The sequence below is a fragment of the Canis lupus genome, chromosome 13 (genome assembly GCF_048164855.1).
Source record: "Canis lupus baileyi chromosome 13, mCanLup2.hap1, whole genome shotgun sequence".
NCBI classification, from domain to species: domain Eukaryota; kingdom Metazoa; phylum Chordata; class Mammalia; order Carnivora; family Canidae; genus Canis; species Canis lupus.
Window position 1 is genome coordinate 29,579,852 of NC_132850.1, and position 23,934 is coordinate 29,603,785.

The 23,934-nt window shown below is 32.9% G+C and overlaps 1 long non-coding RNA gene across 1 annotated transcript in view; it reads right to left on the reverse strand.

Moving 5' to 3' along the window:
* LOC140602183 (uncharacterized) overlaps positions 1-23,934 on the reverse strand; it is an 86,922-nt gene that overhangs the window by 15,716 nt on the left and 47,272 nt on the right. Inside the window, exon 2 of the long non-coding RNA XR_012005154.1 lies at positions 2,282-2,330. This is a non-coding gene — a long non-coding RNA (uncharacterized lncRNA). The remainder of the gene's footprint in view (positions 1-2,281; positions 2,331-23,934) is intronic.

Genomic DNA, 23,934 nt, shown 5'->3' on the forward strand with positions numbered 1-23,934 from the left:
GATTGTCTTACCTGATACTACGATTTGAAATGAAATCTTTTTTGGTAAAATAGGTGATTGTGGGAACTTTCAACATTTTTTAAAAATTTATGTATTTACTTTAGAGGGAGAGAGAGAGAGGGCGAGTGAGCATTCACATGACTGGGGGGAGGGGCAGAGAGAGAGAGAATCTTCAAGCAGGCTCCCCACTGAGCACAGAGCCCAACACAGAGCTGGATCTCATGACCCATGAAACCATGGCCTGAGCAGAAATCAAGACTCAACGCTCACCTGACTGAGCCACCCAGGTACCCTGGGAGTTTCAATTTTTTTTAATTGGCTTTATATTCTAAATTTCGTGTTCTTGACATTACCTCAGAAAGCATATAATCATCATCACCATCATCATTATCATTGTATTTCTCTTATAATTTTCTATTAACTGTATTACTTGGTTTCTATATCCATGTGTTTTATATCAAAGATGTAAAGGTGTTTACATTTATGTTTTGGGGATTATCTAAACTTAATGCAGGTATAGAACTGAAAATGGTATAAACTATAATCCAATTGAACTTTTATGTTCCAAGAGTTTGCTCTTTTAAAGCAAACACTGTCAATATTGTATAAGTTACACTAGATTTTAATTCTCTAAATGCTTCTTAGTATAATTTTTCAATTGTAGTATTTGACCGATTTATCTCCTAATTTGGGGTAAGATTTTAGTGTTATTTTATGATAGTTCTAATTTTAGAGAATTACAGCTGTACAACATAGCCTTAAGTAGGTATATCCATAGGGCCTCAGAACTGCCTAGAAAAAGACATAATCAATGACATTAACAAAAATAAAAGAAGAAACATAAAATATATTCCAAATTTTTGGTCTTAAAAAACAGAACTGAAAAACAATCTTTTATTTAGTAAATTTTCATCCTTTATTTATTAAGTTTATTAAGATTCCATTTATTGACTTTTTTAAAGATTTTATTTATTTATTCATGAGAGACACACAGAGAAAAGAGGCCAAGACAAAGGAAGAGGGAGAAGCAGCCTCCCTGTGGGGAGCCTGATGTGGGACTCAATCCCAGGACCTCGGGATCACGACCTGAGCCAAAGGCAGATGCTAACTCTGGGAAATGAACAAGGGGTAGTAGAAGGGTTGGTGGGCAGGGGATGGGGTGACTGGATGACGGGCACTGAGGGGGGCACTTGATGGGATGAACACTGGGTGTTATACTATATGTTGGCAAATCAAACTCCAATAAAAAAATATACAAAAAAAGAAACCCCACAAAAATCAAAGACAGATGCTCAACCACAGAGCCACCCAGGTGCCCCCTTCATTGCATTTATATTGGCAATATTGTTGAGGAAGCAACTGGTTTATTTGGCCTTTAGTGTTTTCCAGTCTGAGAATTGCTGATTCTAATTCTATCCTCATAATGTACAGTAATATGTTCTTCTGTGCTCTGTATTTCCTATAACTTATAATAACAACTATGGAGCATTAGATTCAGATTATATATTTTTGGTAAGATTACTTCCTAGGGAAGTTAATAATTTTTCATCAGGAAGGAATATGGATAGATGCCATTAGTTTTTCTAATGTTAGTAGCCATAATGGCTGATGCCAAGATTCATTTAAATATTAATAGTTGCAAAATGGTGATATTTTAATCTTGCTCTATTCTTTATATTTACAAGTGAAATTTTTTCTAAAAAAATAAATATATTTCATGCTTGGTGACAATAACTAGGAAACACAGGATAAATGATTCAAACTTTTATTTATTTTATCAGTTTTAAACATGATGAGTTTATTCACTATCATTAGGCTTGTATCTTTGTTATAAACTCATAAATTTAAATGTTTGAGATATTTTAACCTTCATGGTGCTCATATTGTCCTATTTTTGGCCAGTGGTAGCCTCTTTAAGTTGGATTCTCAACTGTTTGACAATGCTAGAAGAATTTATAGTATTTCATTTACTTTCTATCTCATTTGAAAAGAAATCACAAGTTCTTGTATGTTTTATAATTGTTGAAACTAAATAATGACTGCATGGAATCATGGTAGTATTCTATTTGTATATGTTTAATTTTTCATTACCAATTGTTAGAAAAAGTGAAAAAGAAGTAAAAAAAAACCAGACAAAATATTTGAAAACAGTTATCTGAAGAAGTTTGGCTTTTAAAAGTATAGAGAAAATTCTGGTTTAAGCTCTGATATACAAAAATTTTACAAGTTGTCACTCCTATCTTATAAGAAAAAGTTAAAAAATGGAAAATCAATCACTTACCATAGATCATCCAAGACTGAAGTTGTGAGAAAAATCAGCACACTGAAGTCTAGACAGACAGACAAATACAGAAAGTCACAACTGAGATTTTACCTGAAGCACAATCCACCGGACTCATAAACTGGTAGTTACATTTATTGGTAATTTTGATGAAATACTGGAAGGTGAGTATAAACTTGCCTCAGAGTGAGAAATTCCTGGAAGAAGCAGTTTTGTAGAGAGAGATAACTTTCATGGGTTTTACCTCCAGAAACCCATCCAAGCTCTTATGGTAGCAAGCCAAGAAAGATCCTCTCATGATTTTGGCAAAGGTAGGGGATGGAAAACATTGTAAAATACACTGAGAGAGTTTTCCGTATCAAAGGCCCACTGTACAGGGAAAAGACTACTAGAACCATATCCCACCAAACAAAATGATATTTCTCCCACTCCAGGTCACTTCCTGTCTCACCTAAGGGAGAAAAAAAAATTCTAGGACACACTTGTGAAAGTCAAAACCCATGGACATAGGCCCACTAAAAAACAGAGATTTAATTGTATGATTGCAAAATGCTTCCCCTCCCTTACACCTAACAACTGTACCAACAAGACTGCACTATAGCAGCAGAGGACTGCAGCTGAAAAGTCAGTAAGATGCATACTCTATTTGATGAGAAGCTAAGGAGCTGCAAAGATAGCGAAGAAGATAAAACAAGATCAGTAGAAGGATTTGAATCTTCTGGCATCCACAATATTAAACCCAGCCTAACTCCCACAGAGATTAATATAAAACCTCACACTAACACCTATTTAAGTCAGATGGTAATACCTGATACATCACGTTGAGTTTTCAGCATAATTTTAAGTAAAGGGAAAAAAAAAAGTCTGAAGATGCAAAGAAAGCATCAGAATCAGACCCAAAATGTAAAGATACAGGAATTATCAGCTCAGGAATTTAAATCAACTATGATTAATAAGAGCTCTATTGGAAAAAGTAGGTAACATGCAAGAATAGAGAGGTAATATAAGCAGAGATATGGAAACTGCAAGAGAATAAAAAAGAAATGCTGGAAATTAAAAACACTGTGACAAAAATGAAGAATGTCTTTGATGGGGTTATAAGATGACTGAAAATGGATGTGTTTGAAGATGGATCAACTTCCCAAACTGAAATTAAAATAAAATAATAATGATTATGATGGTAATAATAATAAATCATCTAGGTCTTAAAAGACAATGTCAAAAGATATAACATGTATAATAGGAACATAAGAAGAAGACAGAGTGGAAGAAATCCTGGAAGTAATGGCTGAGAACTTTCCAAAATTAATGGTAGAAATCAAATGACAGATTTCAGAATTTCAGAGAATACCAGATAGGATAAATTACAGAAAAGTATGTACCAAGGCATATCATATATATAAAAACCAAAAGCAATGAGATAATCTTGACATAATTCAGAGGAAAAAACCCCACCAACTTATAGTAGGACAAGGATAAGAATCTGAGAAAGTTTGTTGGCAGAAATTACGTAAACAGAAAGAGTGTGAAGTGAAATATTTAAACTGTTAAAATTAAAAACAAAACTCTCACTAACCTAGAATTTCTTAACCAGGCAAAATACACTTCAAAAAACAAAACAGGGGATCCCTGGATGGCTCACTGGTTTGGCGCCTGCCTTCAGCCCACAGCGTGATTCTGGAGTCCCAGGATCGAGTCCTGCATCGGGCTCCCCGCATGCGGCCTGCTTCTCCCTCTGCCTGTGTCTCTGCCTCTCTCCTTCTCTCTGTGTATATTATGAATAAATTTTAAAAATCTTAAAAAAAAAAAGCAAAAAAAAAAACAAAACAAAACAAAAACCAGGAGAAATGTTCTTTCAGATAAACAAAAAATGAGGGAACTTATTACCATCAGACATGATCTGTAAGAAATACTTTATAAAGTTCTTTATTCAAGAAAGAAAATTATATTGGTTCATGCAGTGAATTGAATAGTCTCCCCCAAAAGGGTGTGTCCAAACCCTAGGATCCAGTACATGTGAATGTGACTTGACTTGAAAATATAATTTTTGCTTATGTTATTAAGGATGCTGAGATGAGATTATGGGGGATTAAGTATGGGACCTATATCCAATGACTTGTATCCTTTATAACCAAAAGTAGAAAACGATGGCAAGGATGGATCTACTAGCCAAAGAAAACTAAGACTCACTGGTAGTCACTACATTCCAGGACATAGGCACTGGGCAGATTGTTCCTCCAAGCCTCCAGAAGGAATTACCCCTGCTCACACCTTGATTTTGGATTTTTGGCTTCCGAAATTGAAAGAATAAATTTCTGTTGTTTTAAGCCACCAAGTTCATAGTAATGTGTTATGGTTGCACTAGGAAATTAATATACATTCTGGTATTAAAAAGTAGAGTGCTATGGTTGCAAATATCTACAACATTGGATATGGCTTTAGAACTGGACAATGTGTATAGGCTGTAAGTATTTAGATGGACATGATAAAAAAAAAAAGCCTCAACCCTACTGAAGAAGTGGGTAGAAATATGGCTGTTAAAGGTGACTGGTAAGAGTTCAGAAGGAAGCGAGGAACATATTCGAGACAGGAGCAGCAGCAGCTCTTGTTAGCAAGTGGCATTAAGCTTGGCTGAATTTATTCTACTGTTGAGTGGAAAGCAGAATTTGTAATAAATATATGCAATTAACTGAGGATATTGCCAAGCAAAATGTTAAAGCAGCAGCCTGGTTTCTCCTTGCTACTTATAGTAAAATGTGAGAGGATAGAGATAAATTGCTAAGCAGAAAGAAACCAACATTTGATGATTTGGGAAATTCTTAGTCTAACCGGATTGCAAAGGAAGCTTATATTAGGAAATCCGACCTTGGAAAAACGTGCTCTGAAGAGACGGCAAGGGTGTGGCTTGAAAATCTTTTACTGAAAAGATTAGGTGTGTGATGCATGGATCTAGACAATCATCTAAGCAGAAGCCAGGATTAGAGACAAGTTTATCCAGGAAGGATATATAGAAAATTCTTATATAATGTTTTTGGCTTTTATGAATTACATGGAAGACAGATAAGGTATTCTGGAAATGTTATATCATCAGAAACACTGCCAGAAAGAAGGTTTTGGGATTCCTGAATTTTGACTTCTTCTCTGTGAAAGACACTGTTAAAAGATTGAAAGTCACAAGCCACAGACTAAGAGAAGATATTTTTGAAATACATATTTGATAAAGGATTTATCTCCAAAATGTACAAAAAAGTCTTAAAAGTAAAAAATAAAAAAAACAAAAGTAAAAAATAAAAAAAACAAATAAGAGTAAAAAATAAGAAAACAAAACAAACCCATTATAATGGGGAAAATGTTAGAACAGACACCTCACCAAAGAATACATACAGATGTCAAATAAATATAAAATAGTTGTCATCATTTTTCATTACGGAATTTAAAATTGAAACCATAATAAAATACTACTATGTCTATTAGAAAGGCTAAGATTAAAAAAAAAAAAAAAGCCCAGATAATACCAATTGCTAGCTAGAATGCAGAACAACAGAAACTGTCATTCATTCCTGGTGAAAGTATAAAAAAGATACAGGCACTATGGAAGATCTGTGGTAGCTTCTTATAAATGTAAACAGTTTTGCCATATGATCTAGCAATCACACACGTAGGTATTTATCCAATTATTTTGGAAACCCTCATGTCCATGAGAAAATGTCTGCAGATGTGTTTTTAGCAACTGTCTTCATAATTACCTAAACTGGAAGCAACCAACATGCCTTTCAATAGGTGCATAAACATTGTACATCTATACACTGGAATATTATTCAGTGATAAAAGGAAATGAGCTATCAAGTCACATAATGACCTGCATGAATATCAAATACGTATTCTGACGTGAAACAAATGTGAAAATACTAAATACCATGTAATTCCAACTATATGATGTCCAGGAAAAGGCAAAACTACAGTAAAAAAGATCAGTAGTTTTGAGGGTTGTGGGTAGAAGAGAATGATGAGTAGGTGATATAAAGAGAGTTTTTAGTGTGGAAACTATTCTGAATAGTATAGATGCATGACATCATGCATTTTCCAAAATTATGTAATTTTATAGTACAAATAGTAGAAAGAACCCGATTTTATTATTATTATTATTATTATTATTATTATTATTATTATTTGCAAAAAAAGGAACAAAATAAACAACAACAAAAACTATACATAAACCCCATACTCTGGTTGACAAATTTGTTCCATGGAAGGGTCTGGGGTAACAATTCTGATCTAATATGCATTTTAGAATTAAACAAGTACATAAATGGTGATGATGAGAGCCAAGTTTATTTTTGGAGGAGGAGTTTGCCAATAAGCAGGAGCAAGAGGCTAGACTTATCCATGAGACAACATTAGAAGTGGGAACGGGGTATGAACTCATGTTTAGCACTAGATAGATACAAGTGTTAACGTGTGCATATGCACATGCTTACCCAGGTTACTATACATCCATCTATTTTCTGCCTCTTTCAGCTGAAATCATCTAGTAGTAATGACACTTCTGAAATGAGGATCACACCTAGTAGTCAGATCTTGGTTCCTAAAAGAATTTTCCAATAAATTAACCAACGATTTTTTGGAAAACAGCTTCCTCTCTAGTACTAAGGAAGGAAATGCATAAAGATGAATCTAGAGCATCCTATAGTGCTAGAAAATAAGAAAGTGCCCACAGAGGGAAAAAAGAAAATAACAAAAGAGAAAAGAAGAAAAGAAAAGAAAAAAAAAAAAAAAAAAAAACAAGATGAGGTTATGTCAAAGGGGCACAGAAGCCAACTGGAAGAAATGCTAATGGCCAAAGCTGGAAGCATTTAGACAATAAAATCAATGAAGCAGGATTGGATTATAACCTAATGTATAAAACAGATATCTATGAGTACATACTGGTCTCAGATATCCACATAGAATTAAAAAATCAGAATCAGATATTTCAAAAAAGGAAGTAATTTGCTAGTAGTTATGTATACAGTGCTGACTACAAAATTTATATATTCTAACTAGACCTCTCATTTGGAACTCACTGTCTCCACTACTAGACAACTCTAATCCACTTATCCAACCCAAAAAGCTACTTCTCACATGCTCCCTATTGCTCTGGCTACTTGAAGATACCCTTTATTATTCACTTTTATAATAGTGCACATTCAATATATCTGATAATTTTATTGTTTATAGCTTCAAGTATAGTCCGAATATCACCATTTAAAAAAAAAAATCAACTCCACTGATATTATCATGCAAGAAATCAGCATCTTCTTGGATTATCCTAAAACCTCCTAACTGGTTTAGATATGCCCCAGCCCTCCTTCCATTTGTTCTTAACAAGGAGCAGAATGATCTTTTTATAGTTATATATAAATTTATTTCCCACTAAAAACCATCAAATGTCATAACTCTATAATAAAATTCGATATTCAATGGTATAATTCTATATGTGCTCTTCAACATTTCCTTAACTATTTTTATTTGCATTTCAATATTTCAGTATATGTAAGAAAGATCTTGTCAAGTTTCACTATATATCAAATTTTATATGATCATCATAAGGGTGGCCCTTTTGGCAATTTTCAATAGTTGTTTAGGAGAATTTTGTTGGATTTTGTAAGGTTTTATATATTCAAGAGTTGGTTTTCAAGAATATCATTATGCAGTTCCATTCTCTATGACTGAAAAAAATGAAAATAATCTTTTATTTCTCTGGTATAGATTTAATAAGTTTACTTCTTGCAAAAATAAGGTAATGTGACATTTCCATATGCTCTTTCTTCCCCGTAGAAGGTAATTTCTATCAAATAAAAATAAAAATAATCAGGATAAGTAAGTGTTCACTATAGGCATCTGTTCATTTTTCATCATTACGGTACAAGTAAAGGATTATATGAAGATTAGTCTTTGATTTTAATTTAAATGGATTTTACTGGTAAATTGGATTTTGTTATGCTTCATAAGGATATATTTTGTATAGCAAACTGAATTGCCTACCTTTACAAATTGATATGAATCAGGAAAGAAACTTCATTTCATGCAAACTTTTTAATATCTAGGCAGAAATGTAAAATTTACTCTTGCAATCATCTGTGGTTCTACTGCATTAAGAATTCTATTTATCTAAGCAAGCAGAATAGCTTGCATTTAGGCATGCCCCTCTGCGCTTCTCTACAGTATTATATGTTAATATATTTAATCTATTCAACATCTTTGGATGTTTTAAACATAATCACATGCATTTATTCTAGGGCTTGGATGTACTTATACTACCTGTAATGAATTTGACCTATAAGCAGAAGCTCTATAAGCTTTTACCTAGTAACATACATAGAATTAGCATCATAAACTGTTTTCTTAGAAATTTGCATTTCTAACTCTAAATGATCAATCTTTTTCCTCCATATTAAACATATGCAGAACTCTAAACACTTTGATTTTTTCCGGTTTTTTAAGTCACCATTTTATTATAAACTCTCTAGCTCTTTCTCCACTTAAAATGTCAATCAACTATTAGAAATATTTCCACATTGATTACAATTCCTATAGCATTAAATTAATTAGACATGAAAGCATATAATATTTTTTGTTAAGTTTTTATTTGAATTCCAGTTAGTTAACATATGGTATAATATTAGCTTCAGGTGTATAATTTAATGATTCAACACTTAAATAGAACAGCAGCTGCTCATCACAGAAAGTATCCTCCCCATTTATCCCCATCACCTAAAAGTATATAATCTTTTTTTTATTTTTTAAATTTTTTTTATAATCTTAATTTACAAATGAAAGCTACACAGAAATACTATCAATACTACATGTATCAAATAATTAGCATTCAACTCTCCTACAGAATCTGCTCATTGCAAAACCAATGCTAACTCTTCCTCTCCCCACTCCTGGTTAACAAGTGCCAGTAAAATCGGAGAAACCAATTATACATTGCTGGTGTCAGATACTATTTGTTTGCTAATAACAATGTTTTTTCTTGGGTGCATTAAGACAAAAGTTTGTTGGGCAACAATATGCTAAATTAACACAAGCTTCTTCACAAATCCCAGGGATGGATTATTTGTCTAAATCAGGTATGGTAATTCTATCTCCTCTACTATTGGTTAGGAAAGTATGACCTGAGTCTGATCAATGATTCATAAGAAATCTGATGGATAGAATTTTGAGAAATCTAATTCTTAATTTTAAGAAAAAAGAGACAAGACACAATGCTAAAATACTTTGCCCTTTCTTCTTTTTGCCTTAAATGTAATAGAACTTTGGAAGCCATCTTTAGGTAATAAGGTTACAAACCTAAATACAAAAAAACAACATAATTTATTAGAAGGATTTAGTAAGAGCCTTATTATTAACCACTGAATTATTTCATGATAATTGAAACTATTTACATATAGATTCCCTGTTAGGTGAAATAATAAAATGTCTCTATTTCTTAATATTTTGTTCTAATACTGTACACTTATCCTAATTCATATAGTTTCTTTTACTGTTTGAAAGTTGGGATCCTGGACAGCCCAGTGGTATGGCAGTTTAGCACCGCCTGCAGCCCAGGGCATGATCTTGGAGACCCGGGATGGAGTCCCACATTGGGCTCCCTGAATGGAGCCTGCTTCTCCCTCTGCCTGTGTCTCTGCATCTCTCTCTCTCTCTCTCTCTCTCTGTGTTGCTCATGAATAAATAAAAATAAAATCTTTAAAAAAACCCCACAAAGTTGGGATCCCAAATAAGTAAACATAATTAACAATGACTAATATTGTGGGTAACAATAAAAATAATAGCTAAGATTTATTATACAATTGTTATGGTTCAATCTCCTTTTACATAAGTTATGTTCTGTAATTATCACAATAACCTTATAATATATGTAACTTTATTATACCTACTTTATGGATGAAGAAAAAGAGACACAGAGAAGTAGAGAAAGTTTCACAAAGGCTTGAAATTATAAACTCACATCAACATAATCTCACCCTAGTACTCCAGCTCCTTGCTTTTATTAAGGGGGTACTATCAAGAATGCTAAGGTAGGGACAGAGAGGCTTGTGATTATATCACATAATTAAAACAAAAGGCAAGGGGATCCCTGGGTGGCTCATCGGTTTAGTGCCTGCATTTGGCCCAGGGCTGATCCTGGAAACCCAGGACTGAGTCCCACATCCGGCTCCCTGTGTGGAGCCTGCTTCTCTCTCTGCCTGTGTCTCTGCCTCTCTTTCTGTGTGTCTCATGAATAAATAAATAAAATCTTAAAAAAAAATAAGTTTAGCAAAATTAAGGCTAACTTTAAAAATAAATAAAACAAAAGACAAAAGTCTCAAGAAAACATATTTTTAAAATAAAAAATACAGAATAAAGCTGAAAAGTTGTACCATGTTACAAATTTTCTATTACTATTACCTTGCAACGTATATACTGGATATTTTACTTCAGTTAAAGAATAAGAATAGACCTTTTAAGATTTTATTTAAATGCTAGTTAACATATAGTGTGGTATTAGTTTCAGGAGTAGAATTCAGTGATTCATCACTTGCACATAATGCCTGGTGCTCATTACAAGTGCCCTCCTTAAATCCCATCACCCATTTAGCCCCCCCACCACTCACCTCCCCTTCAGCAACCCTGTTAGTTCTCTAGTTAAGAATTTCTTATGGTTTGCCTCCCTCTCTGTTTTTATCTTATTTTATTTTTCCTTCTCTTCCCCAATGTTCATGTTTTGCTTCTTAAATTCCACTGAAGTGAAATGATATGGTGTTTGTCTTTCTCTGCTTTACTTTGCTTTAGCAGAGTACGCTCTTGTTCCATCCATGCCATTGCAAATGTCATTTTTTTGATGGCTAAGTGAGATTCCATTACATATACATACCACATCTTCTTTATCCATTCATCAGCCGATATACATTTGAGCTTTTTCCATATTTTGGCTATCTTGGATAGTGCTGCTATAAACACTGGGGTGCATGTGCCCCTTCAAATTGGTATTTTTGTATCCTTTGGATAAATATCTAGTAGTGCAATTGCTGGGTCACAGGGTCGTTCTATATTTACCTTGTTGAGGAACCTCCATACTGTTTTCCAGAGCAGCTTGCATTCCCACCAACAATGTAAGTGGGTTCCCCTTTCTCTGCATCCTCACCAACATCTATTGTTTCCTGAGTTGTTAATTTTAGCCATTCTGACTGGTATGAGGTGGCACACATCATTATCATTCTTTTAATTTAAATTCAGTTAATTAACATATAATGTATTATTAGTTTCAGAGGTGGGGTTCAGTGATTCATAGTTGTATATAACACACAGTGCTTATTACATCAAGTGCCCTCCTTAAAGCCCTGTTACCCCATCCTCTCAACCCCCTCCCTTCCACCAACCCTCAGTTTGTTTTCTATAGTTAAGAGTCTCTTCTGGCTTTCTTCCTCTCTGATTATTTTTATTTTTTCTCCCTATTTCTGTGCTCCTCTGTTTTGTTTCTTAAATTCCACATATGAGTCAAATCATGGTAATTGTCTTTCTCTGATTGACTTATTTCACTTAGCATAATAGCCTCTAGTTCCATCCATGTCATTGCAAATGGTAAGATTTAAATTTTTGATGGCTGAGTAATATTCCATTATATATTATATATATTAATATATAATATATATATCACATCTCTATCCATTCAACTGTCCTAGACAGTTATATCATTGTGGTTTTTATTTATATTTCCCTGATGATGAGTGATGCTGAGTATTTTTTTATGTGTTTGTTAGCCATGTATATGTCTTCTTCAGATAAATGTCTGTCCATGCCTTCTGCCCACTTCTTAACTAGATCTTTGGTTTATTGAGTGTGGAGTTTGATAATTTTTCTACCAATTTTGGATACTAACCCTTTATATTATATGTTATTTGCAAATATCTTCTCCCATTCTGTAGGTTTCCCTTTAGTTTTGTTGATTGTTTCCTTTACTGAGCAGAAGATTTTTATCCTTATGAAGTTCCAGTAGTTCATTTTTGCTTTTGTTTCCCTTGCCCCTGGAAGTGTCTAGTGTAAGAAGGTGCTGGGCCTGACGTCAAAGAGGTTGAGCCTGTGTTCTCCTCTAGGATTCTGATGGGTTCCTGTCTCACATTTAGGTCTTTCATCCATTTTGAATTTATTTTGTGTGTGGTGTAAGAAAGTGGTTTAATTTCATTCTTTTGCATGTAGCTATCTAATTTTCCCAATACCTTTTGTTGAAGAGATTGTCTTTTCCATTGGATATTCTTTCCTGTATAATCATAGACTTTTAAAATTCTTATCATACAGGGCATGTGTTGCAATCTATGTTTGGGTTCATTTTTCTTGCATAATCCAAGAAATTGTAAATCATGCCAAAGCCAGTTGTTTTGCCACCACCAAATGGATTCTGAATCCAAATATGAAGGTGGCATTTGGTGTGGTTTTGTACATTTTGGATAGTTTTTCCCAAATTTCTGTCTTAGGCACTAATGCCTTTCCAGATGGACATTAATGACCATCTGTTTCTGCTAAAGTAGTTGGATGATCATGAACTTCCTGGTCCGGATGGTTACTATGTTGTTCATAATCACAGCCAAGCTTCAAGGAGCCAGGGAGGAAGAGACTATGTTTTTGTAACTTTCAATTTTAGTCCAGTATACTTCCCTGAGCAAGTGATAGAACATCTATATTTTTTATTCTGCTTGTGAAACATATTAACAGGCATTAGAAAAATCTTAGAAATTTCACTAACTGCAATACATAAATAAACTTGAATTTGTCATTCAACATAACTCTTGGACACATTCTTTCAAGAAATATGCCATAATGATGACATATTATATTCAAAATTTTTAATTAGAAGAAACATCTACCATTAGTTGAGGAACATATGAATCTAAAATCCCAAGTCAAATTTCATGACTTGAATTTCACAAAAGGTGGGTAAAATAAGAATGAATATAATCATTTCTTATTCCCCCATAGGCTACAGTCTTATTTATCAAAATATCAAATTATAGGAAAGAAAACATATGAGCCACCTTTATCATCCTTGAAAAAGTACAGAGAACCAAGTACAGTTCATCTATAAAACAGCAATTTATCTTTTATATAATCTCCCGAGATCCTATTGCTACAATATGTAACCCTGAACTTTTGATCTGGTGATCTTGCATCTTATTATGTAATAAACAACCATCATTACCTTTTTTCATTTCTCCTATGAGAATTTGCATCTTTCTCTTTATGATTCTGCCTCTGCCTCTCCTCAGGTAATCACATATTGATATTATGATTATTTATATATATATAATATACATATATTATGTATTAGCCACAGTAAGTCATGAAACACATAAAATATTCCAAGGTAAGTGCATATTAATACCATGTTGTAACTTCTAATTTGTGAATAAATTAAAGACTAATCTATAATAATTCTTATCTTTATCATGTGATTGTATTGTTTTAATACATTTCTGATTGTTTTCACATTTATTAAAAATAAGCTTTTTTTTACTAACTCCATCCAAATTAATTATATATTCCATGTTTTTACTTTTAATTATAGTTATGCCACCACAATAGTTATTCACTGGAAAGAAATTATAAGGTATTAATGAAAGTGTTTGTGTATCATACGTTACATTTTATTTTATATAGAACATTGTCATTTAAGGAGCCTGGCTCGATATTATGATATGAGAGCTCAAACAAACAAACACAAAGATTGGGGAAATGTCTATGCTTTTAGGGACCACACAGAATTGTATTTATGGATAATAAAAAATATTTTCAGGCTGTTGCTTAGCAACCTACAGGCAAAGAAAAATTTGCATCAGTGCTTAAAGAATAAGGGCTTAGGAAATTAAATTCTTTAACTTTTTGGTATTCTTACCCTTCAAAGTTCACGAATAATATTGGTTCACTTTCTAATTTCATTTGTAGTTATCAGTTTACTTATTAACTTTTATGTGAAAACACAATAAAAAAAGATCTTGGAGAAAGAGGAAGAAGGTGAGGGAGTGAGGGAGGGAAAACCCAGTGATTTCATTACCACTTAGGGAAAACAAATTCTAAGCATAATTAGTGTGAAGGTATTATTTCCCTCTTTTTCTGATGCTATTTTATGGTAAACACTACTATATTCTTGTGAAATTATCTCTTTAGTAAATTTCCTATAGGTCAATTCAAAATGAAAGTTAAAACCAGAGACCTAAACCAACAATGTCGCTCCTTTACCACATGTAGTCATTTCATGTACTTTGACAAGCTGTACTTCTACCTGCATCTCATGAAGAGCAGCGGTAGCATTATTAGAGTCTAATAATGCGTCATATCCATTTTTAGTTTGCCTTTGAGGTTTAAAAAAGTCACAGGAGCCTAACCAACTATACAACATACAATAATAAGCAATATCATGAAACTATGATAGTTGTACTAATACTAGTTAGTATAGTGCTAACTCCCTAGATAGTGTGTACTAATACTAGCAGATGATTTCTTTACATAAAAATAAGATCAACATATTCCATTTCTTCTTGTTAGTCCTATTGCTGTTAGTGACACTATGCTGGGTGTCAGAAGTAGAAATCAGTTCATTGTTATTCACACTTATGTGCTCTTGCTGACCATATGTCATAGGCACCTACGTCTTGCTTAACTCTATTTTCTATTCTTTTTCTCAAACTCAAAGCATCCTTTGCATTCACACTGCACCTGTTGCAGTTCATTCATCCATCATCCTTAAAACTGCTTCTAGCCTTTGCTTTACAGTGTAGACATTGCTGAGTGCTCTTTCTGTATCAGTCATTGTATCATTATCTTACCTAAAACCTAGTAAAAACGTTCTATTCCCTTCACAGAAAAGTCAGAAACTTTCATGCATGACCCCAAGAGTAGCTTACCTTAGCTGCATAGTCACTCAGTAATTTTTTCTACATTACATGTTATACTCTAACAATGAGACTGCTATAATTTTCTAAATGCAATGTTTTCCTCCCTCCCTCCCTTCCATTTTCCCTTCCTCCTTACCTTTCTACCTTCTTTCTTGTCCATTACTTTAGGCATATAATCCCTATACATATCATTCCCTTCTCTTCCTTATTTGGAAAACAACCAATCCTGGATTCTCAATTTACCATTGATCTTCTCTGAAGCCTCTGTTTAACTCTCCTTCCCAGGAGAGTTGAATATTCCCTCAATAGTCTTAGCACTCTAGCTGACACATACTTCTGATACTATATCATATTATTATTGTTTCCAAGTCAAAGCTCTTATGGGATTAGTAAACATTCTTTTTCTTCAACTTTTTTTTTCCCCTTAGAGCCACCAATACCAATTTCTTTTAGGTTCCAGAGCTCGGTGTATATTCAATTGTCTAATAATGCAATATTGAAAATGTATTAATTCATCTATTAAATTAATGGTTAAATTAGTAACATTAAATTTTTAAAATATAACTCTTAGGGAGAAATTTGATTTCTGAAACACTTGGCATTTATTTTTCAGTAAAAAGAATAGTAGACGGAGATTCCTTGAATCAAAGCCATAATTTGTCATTTACCTTTTTTATTCCACAAATAACAAATATTTATTGGCTATAAATTATATACCCTCCACATAATTGAAATGACCTCTACCATATTTATAACCTCATAGGCAATGGTTTATGATAGAGGAGAAATGGGCTAATATTAGTCGTCAAGACTTGGTTTCTAAGATTGAAGAGAGCCAGTCTTTTGCAGAATTGAAGCATGCCACAAGGAAAATTGGCAGCCTGAAGTATGGTTAGAGAATGTACAAGTTAGGGAAAAATAAGTATGGAAAACCTTTCAAAGAAAAGAAATGGTAAGGACAAAGCCTTGGAGATGAAAGAGATAATGTTATTCTGGGAAAATTTTCAGGTACTAGTAATAAACAGCCTTTTCTTATCAGAAGGGAGTCACAGATCCAGGTTAATTTAGTTAATAGGAGTTTATTGCAAGCATATGCACAGAAATTGGGACACCTGGGTGGCTCAGTGGTTAAGTGTCTGCCTTTAGCTCAGGGCCTGATCCCATGGTCCGTGGATTGAGTCCTGCAACTGGAGCCTGCTTCTCCCTCTGCCTATGTCTCTGCCTCTCCCCCTGTGTCTCTCATGAGTAAATAAATAAAATCTTTTAAAAAAATATGCACAGAAGTAAATAAATAGTAATACATTCATTCCTTAATGGTTATTGACAATCAATAATGCAACAGGCACTGTGCTAAGATCTAGGGATATGTTAACTACAACAACAACCAACCTTGAGTTTATTATGGGTTTCTATTCTAGTAAAAGAGAGTTAATATCTTATAGTTCCACACATAGTTAACAATCCTGTGACAGAAAAGGTCAGGGTAAAATTCACACATTTAATGAGGGAAACAAAAGCATAAGAAACTCATCTAGCAGTTGAAAATCTAGACTTTATGGAGACCTGGAATTCATTTAGAATTCAACAGCAACTCTACTAGCCCATTGTTGTGCTAAAATTCTAGATAAGGCATTGGGAGAATAAGTAACTGAGTTTAGGGCCAGAGGTAATAAGTTTGAAATTTTTGTGAGGACATACAACATGATACACCATAATGACATCTTAACTAATATACTATTTTTCATCAAGATTTAGATGGCAGATAAGAACATAGGGATGGATGAAGAAAGAAGCAAAACATCTTAAAATATATATCAGCAAATAATATACGTTGACTTTCACTGTTTTTGTTGAAAAAATCATTTGTCACTATTTTTGTTATTCTTTTGAAGATGAATTTTTCTCTTTTTATATTGTATCATATTCAGTGATGTTACCAAACTGGCCAAAATACAACTGGCAATAAATTTTTCTCATTTAAAATTATTCCGGATAGATGTTAGGTAGAAGGGATCTAAATGTATCATGGCATTTATACAATAACTTTATTACTAAAGTCTTAAAATCTTGGTGGATGAGGTGGGCTTACATTTTAATTATCTACTATCCATTTGAGAGCAATTTCAAAGTAATTTCAATGAAGCACAAAATACATTCAGTTACTCCTTGAGAAAACCCGGATTACCCCAAATTTTGTGCTAAGGATATTATACAGTAGTTATTTAATAATATCATAAACATTGAATTTTTGAGTGATGGTATTAGAATTTCTACATTGTTGCTGTATGATCAAAGATAAACAATCCATTATAAATAATATCATTAATCAACATTTGAATGCACACATTCAAAGTGTCCTTAAAATATTTTGATCTTACATACTTATGTAATTTTAATGAAATCAAATGTTTAAAAAGAGCATTTAAAATATATTTTAGTTAATCTGAGAGTAACATGCTTTTTCTGTGATTATGTAGATTTTTTAAAACAAAAATAGCAGATAAAAGTACTTCATAGAAATAGCAATTGGGATATAAAATGACTCACTAAATATAAGAGTTGTTTTTCCCTTGAAGCACATAATGTCAACTTAATAATGTATCAAATTATTTTTTTCCTTTCAGATGATAACAAAAGTATATTTAGTTACAAAGAAGCAGAACTGCATATTTCTAAACATGTAATTTGCCTGTTGGACAAAAAAGAAAAGAAAAAAAAATAGAAAAACAAAATAATTAGTTTTAAATTTTCAACCAAACATTACAGATAAGTTCAATAATCCACTAAGATATTGAAATAAAGTTATTCATCCCCTTAGGAGCAAAATGTTACTTATTCATCTTTATAACCTTTAAACGCCCACTAAACAGTATGTCTTGCACACAATAGGTAATTATTAAATGATAGTTTCTTATTTTTTAAGGAAAAACAGTATCATCTGCTTCTGGATTTTGAAGCATCTATTTCTCATAATATTCTTTTTTAATGCAATCTCTTATTTTTATGTTTATGTAACTTAATTGAAACAAGTTTGCTTAATATAATCTGAATTAAATTGTATATTATAAATTAATAAATATAATTTTATTCTTTTAGTCAGTTAGTCTTGAAAAACACTTTTGGATCAGTTATTATCAACTATTATGGGCTATGTAGAAAAAGAAAAAAAGAGGGTGTTGATAATTCAAAAAACAAAAAGTTTAGTAGAGATAATGGACTCCATAAGTTAATGTATTCTTCAGTGTCTTTACAAACTGGTATTTCCAGTTTTTCGTGATTGTATGTGACAAATGACTACTGGGTATGCTTGAATTAAAACCTCTTATAGTTTATGAAGCTATTATTCTCTGGAGGGTTAGGCATTATATTTTTCCAAATATTTTTAAAGTTTATACCTTCAAATTAGTTGAAAAAATAGTGCATTAAACTTTAATTTATTCGTATTCAATCTTTACTAACTTTTGAAACCAAGAATCCGCCCTACTTCCAAAAGAAGCCTAATACCTAGTAATTTAAATTTAAACGTATATATTCCAAATTAGGCTAGCTATGCCAATCATAAAATGATGCACCAGTTCATCTATGGTTGCAATGCATCTCTTGATGCAATATCATTATTTGCTTCAAGAAAAACAAAACAACAAAAGCAAGAGATCATACTAATGTCTTGACCAAAATTCTTTTTATCTCATTCTCTACAGTTTTTTTTTTCCCATGGTCAGCAAGCAACATTATATTAAGCAACATTATATTAAACACCAGAGAAAAATAAAAAGAAGAAAAATCAAAACAATCAGAATCAGAATTCTGATTAGATCTAGAAGAAGTAGAAGCAGCAACAACTCAGGAAATAAACAGCTAAAAGAAACAAGCCTTGGAATGATAAACATTTTGGAGCTAACAATCTGAGATTAAAATAACTATAAACAACATCTTAAAAGATCTAGTGAAGCAGGTAAAGGTCATGCTTTGAAAACCGGTAAATTTAGGAGTCATTTAAACCTAAAAGGAAAGAGTATAAAGAAAATGCTACAAGTAAAAAAACAAATTAGAAATGAGAGTTTCCTTTGAAAGTTTTATCACAAAATTAGCACTAAAGAGAATGTTCTCAGCATACTGCCTATAGACTATCTCCACGGCACAGAACAGGAAGGTGAAACCAAGGTCGAGTTTAGTGGTTTCCCTGAGGGGGAGAGAGAAGAGTTGGGGTTCCCAGGAGGCCAAAGTATTTGGGGGACAGCATACCAGAGAGGAGAGTATTACGAAGATAGTTCTGGAGGTCTTTGCAAAATCAACCTTGTATCCACAGATGAGAAAAGAACAGCAACATGTATGAAGAAATTACACAAGGCTTGGGGATAATGGGAACATAAATAACAGTCAATGGATTTTCCACAGGGACATGAATAGCTTGTTTCCCTACTGAAAAAGCCATAATAAAGAAGTTCCTTAATTCATACAACCAGGGATACTGTACTCAGAAGATGCTCAATAATACAACAAATTAGCTCTAAGTTTCTCTGGTCCTCTTACCAGAAACACACAAATAAAAGCATAAATTCTCACCATATGTAAAAATTAATTCAGATGGATCATAAAACTAAGTATAACATAATGTGTTTACAAAAGCACATATAATCTATGTAAAGAGATAACAAGTATTATTTGCCCCTGCCTGCATAGAGAAAATATCTTGAACAATATTTTTTAACTATATGCTTAAACTAACACCAGAGAGTAAGGTGTTCACATCAAAGAACAATTTGGCAATAATTAAATCGGGAATGAGTGACCAGATATGTGATTCTAGAATAGCCTACCTTAATCCAAGTGATATTTTATATCACAGCAAAGGAATGGATGTAGTGTATATCCATCTGGTAATCCTTAATAAGTAGGTATCTCTAGATATGTTGTAGAGATATTAAGGGTTTTTTTTGTCCTTAACTCTAGATTCTTTTTTTCTTGAGAAATCCTCATTCTTTGTATCTTTTTGTCTGCAAAATTCTAAGATCTTGAGAGCCAATTGGGGTGAAAATCTGCAAGAAATGGGTCAAGATAGCTACTCAACCTAATTCTAATTTCAACTACATGTTAGCAAACCCAGTTAATCTGTGGTTCATATAAAGTCACCATTTCGGGCAACCACAGTAGCATTTGAGGTTAAAGCTCGGCTTTTGATAAAGTTAATACATTGGTTTAGTCCTATCCTGAAGCATCTGTCTCCCTCAGGGACCTAAAAGAGTGCCTACACAAAGCAGATGGGTTTACTTCACATCATATCCATCATTCCATTTTTTTTTTTTTAACCAAACATGGCTATGCAGAGTTATATATGCAGAGCTGAGAAGATTTAAAAAAAAAAATGCACAATTAGGTAATTATTAAATGATAGTTTCTTATTTATTTTTTTTTAATTTTTATTTATTTGTGATAGTCATACACAGAGAGAGAGAGAGAGAGAGGCAGAGACACAGGCAGAGGGAGAAGCAGGCTCCATGCACCGGGAGCCCGACGTGGGATTCGATCCCGGGTCTCCAGGATCGTGCCCTGGGCCAAAGGCAGGCGCCAAACCGCTGCACCACCCAGGGATCCCCTAGTTTCTTATTTTTTAAAGAAAAAGAGTTTCTTATTTTTTAAGGAAAAAATATTTTATCTTCATTAAAACATAGTTTAATTTCTAACAAATATATTTTTTTCATGAAGAATGGTTTAGTTTCCTTCCCCTCCTTTACTAACAATTTTCTAAAGGATTGACATAACTATTTTAGTGAGCTATGATTCAAGAGTTTTTCATAAAGTGAGAGCAAGTCTTATAAAACATTTAGCTCATTTTTAAATAAGCCCAATGAATATTAGCTTTTTCTACCACAACACTAAAATAAAGGATTCAAACCCAAGTTTTATTTGACTGCATTTTACTAATCACTATTTCCTTAACAATATTCTAAAGTGCTACCAAGTGAAGATGTAATATAACTAAGTCCAGAGTGGATATAGCTTTTTTTCAGACTAATCTACTTCCTAATTGCATACCTTAACTGTGCTCTAAATGGACTCAATAGTTTTTTATGTGTTTTAAAAATAAAGTTTTCCTCCACCAGTTCTAATTTTTACATGGAAGTCTTTTAAAACAGAACCAAAGGCATGCTACATACTGTTTACAGTGAAAAAGAGGAGTTGATTTTTTATAAAAACTAAATAAATTGTATATACCTTTGTGATAGAATATTTGCCCATATCCCATCTTAACTCAGAGCAGGAAAATGTCCTTTTTCCCTCCATTTTTACTTTAACCTAGAAGCCAATAATTCAAATTGATTTAACTTGCTTTTCAATAAGATTGTTGATGCAACTTAGTAATTATGGTAAGTTGCTTCATCATTATTCTTCTCAGCTCTGCATATATAACACTGATGGAGTTAAAGCTCCTATTTACATATTACAATCAGTGGTTAACTAAACTGTCATATTTTTAATTTGAAGTAACATTAATTAAGAAGCACTGAAAATTCATCTAAGAGAGAAGCCTAGAGAAACCATACATTTCAGTACATTTATATGCAGATAAAGAATACACACTTACTCCCACACGTACCCACACATACATAGAAAGTTATTTTCTTCTTAGGACTAGTTGTGTTGTTTAGGTAATGAAGAAGAGGTGTTTTTTTTTTTTTCCTATATTTACGATATTAAACATTTATTTTGAAGAGTTACTTCAATGGTGAGTACTCTTAATTAAAACAAATCTTACACACCAAAACACAAGTTAGTTTTCCAAATTTTTATAGTTGCCTTTTCCTCCAAAACAACACACCACCCTCAATGAAAAGTATTGTGGCTTTGATTATATAATTAATAAATCTGATAGTATCCTTTAGAACTCATCTGTAATAAGTTCCTGAATGAGCTATGATCCTATTATGACACAACCATAATCCAGTCTTTAATGACCTTTTCTCATCAATCAACTATATATGTTTCATTATTAAACACCTGGCTTGCAGGATGTAATAATGAATTCAACCTGAACTGGGAATTTTCTATATTCTACTCATTGTGATATATTCTGAGGACTCAGAGAGGAATAGGGAAAATCTCTGCACTCAAAGAACTTGTCATTAAGTCATGTTCATATAGATAAATAAACAAATGACAGTTAAGTATGATCATTGTAAAGCAAGAAAATCATAGATTGCATGGAGAATGAGTGAGTATTGCTACTTGGGCGAGTTAGAGGAGACTTTGGAGAGGAAGTGATATGTGATTTGGGATGGAAGAATGAATAAACTATTCACCAAGCAGATAAAAAAGTATTTTAAATAATGGAACTTAGGTACTCAAAGAAAGGGATTTACTGTCCTTCTCCAAACAAAATTCAACCATGGTTCTTAACAGAGTCCATGCTAATGTCATTTGTGGGTTATCTGAAGGCTCATTAAAGTTTATTTGATCCCTCTTCAAAGTGCCTTCATAGACTGTGTTTCGTGGTAGTTGTAAGGAAGTTCATTAACATTTAGATTTTACTTCTGAATTCATGGTAGGATTGTACTTTCTTGCCCCTTTACATTTTTTTTATTATCGTGTTATATTAGCTTCAAGTGTACAACATAGTCACTCCATAACTTTATACATTAAATAATGCTTACCATGGTAACTATAGTTGCCATCTGTCACCATACAATGTTATTACAATATTACTGACTGTATTCCCTATGCTGTACTTTCCATCACTCTTTTTTATATCTGAATTTATTTATTTTATTTTATACCTGAAAGTTTGTACCTCTTAGTCCCCTTAATATATTTCACACATCCCCTACCCCTCAGCCTCTGTTAAGGGTAGTTCTAAGTAAGTAACTCTCTGATCAAGGAAAGTGTCATGTGTTATATTTAGGCAAATGCTTTTGAATATAATGCATTATTTGTTGCATTCTCTACCATCTGTCATGGTGGTCATGGACACACATATTGAGAAAGAGTCTGGGTCTTTGAGTGACAATGATAATAAGCAGATCCCAACCATTCCTTTATGGGCACTCAATGTGAGGGAATAATAAACATTTGGTCATATATCAATAAGTTTGGGGGTTATTCCTAACCACAGCATATACTAGCCTATCCTGCCAGATGATTGTTCAAACACTCTACTCTTAAGACTTTGGTACCAAAATGAGTGGTTCAATGAGAGAGAAACTGTCTAGATATAAAATGTATATTACTGTGTAGTGTTATCACCATGTTGTTATGATTCTCCTCAGAGCAGGCACTGCATAGCACATATACTGGTCCTTGAGTGAGCATAGACATTTTTAATCTCAGGCTTTTACACGTTTTCTTGGCATTCTGCATTATGTCCCCTATAGCACTTATTTTAATTTATAATTGTGAAATTACTGATGGGATTATTTCATTATTATTTGCTTCCTACATACACTGTGATCCCAAGGAGATAATGCCATGTCAGTATACCTCAGTGAATAGCAAAGATATTTGACCAGGATGAGTATTTAAACAATCAGTGAAAGCTATATAAATAAGTGAATGAATGCATGAGTGTATGAATACGTAAATGACTGAGGATACCAAGTGTATATTTATTGACTTTACTGCCCCTAAAGCCTTAGACCAAAAGAGCAGTATGCCAACTTGTTTTAGGTTAGGTTTTATTAGCCAGAAGTTAAAATAATTAAGAAGCACTAAAATTATCAACTTATAATAGGAAGAGGGGATATTTAC